Source organism: Nematolebias whitei, chromosome 11 (genome assembly GCF_014905685.2).
Source record: "Nematolebias whitei isolate Nwh7 chromosome 11, NemWhi1, whole genome shotgun sequence".
In the NCBI taxonomy this organism is placed as follows: Eukaryota; Metazoa; Chordata; class Actinopteri; order Cyprinodontiformes; family Rivulidae; genus Nematolebias; species Nematolebias whitei.
This window is the reverse complement of record NC_056508.1, coordinates 47,833,320-47,834,718: the sequence shown is the minus strand read 5'-3', so window position 1 is coordinate 47,834,718 and position 1,399 is coordinate 47,833,320.

Here is a 1,399-nt window from a genome sequence, read left to right as displayed (position 1 = left end):
TGTAGAAACTTTTCGTCTTTCACCCAAAAGACTTCTTCAGTCTGAGGTGCTGTGTTCCTGAAAGAAGAAACCCAAACTGGACTCCAGTCAGCCAACAGGTGAAAAGGAGGAACCCAGACCCAGACCAGTGGTCATTCCAGATGTTGAGGGAGTATCAGAGAAACTGAGACGTTTATTTTCTAAACACAACGTCCCAGTGGCTTTTAAACCCCAAAATACATTAAAGACTGGTTCATCCCAAAGATCCAGTCCCCCGGCACAAACAGAGTAATATTGTGTATGTTGTTCAGTGTCAGGAGGGTGATCAGTCTTACATCGGGGAAACAAAACAGCCACTGGCCAAAAGGATGGACCAGCACAGAAGATCAACATCATCAGGCCAGGACTCTGAGGTCTACACTCATCTCCAGGCCAGCGGTCACTCTTTCAGGGATGAAGATGTTCACATCCTGGATAGAGAGGAACGATGGTTTGAGAGAGGAGTAAAGGAGGCCATCTTTGTGAAAAGACACCGTCCATCATTAAACAGGGGCGGAGCCTCGGGGTTCAACTGTCCCCCTCTTACAATGCTGTGATTGCTTGTATCACTCAGCCCTCTGTGAACCTCAGACTGAGGAAGTTTTTCAGATGACAGAAGAAATGTTTCCATTTTTTTGTTTTGTTTTTTTAAATGTCCAGAGGACCAGACTTAACTTTTTTAGATCCACTGTTCAGGCCCGTCAGAGACGGACACACTGTCGTACGGCTTGTTTAAACATGTCTGTTTTGTTCCTACTCATTTTAGCCCCACCTCCTACCTGTGTTTGTCCTCGGTCTAGCCCCGCCTCCTACCTGTGTTTGTCCTCAGTCTAGCCCCACCCCTTTCACCTGCTCCCTGTTCAGTTGAGCTCAGCTGTTTCTCGTCACCAGTTCAGGTCTCGTCTGATCCTCCTTCAGGTTCATCTCCAGCTTGTGTCAGTTATTGTTTATGTTGTTAAACGTTTTTATTTTCTTAAAATTAATCACACCATCCATAAAAACCATCCAACATCCATCATCCATCTATTGTCCATCCATCCAACCACCCAACCATCCATTCATCCATCAAAACATCCATCCAACCATCCATCCAATCATCCATCATCCATCTATTGTCCATCCACCCAACCATCCATCAAAATATCCATCCAACATCTATTGTCAAAACACCCAACAGTTACATCCAACAACAGTTACATCTAACAACAGTTACATCTAACAACAGTTACATCTAACAACAGTTACACCCAACAACAGTTACATCCAACAACAGTTACATCCAACAACAGTTACACCCAACAACAGTTACATCCAGCAACAGTTACATCCAGCAACAGTTACATCCAACAACAGTTACATCCAACAACAGTTACATCCAACA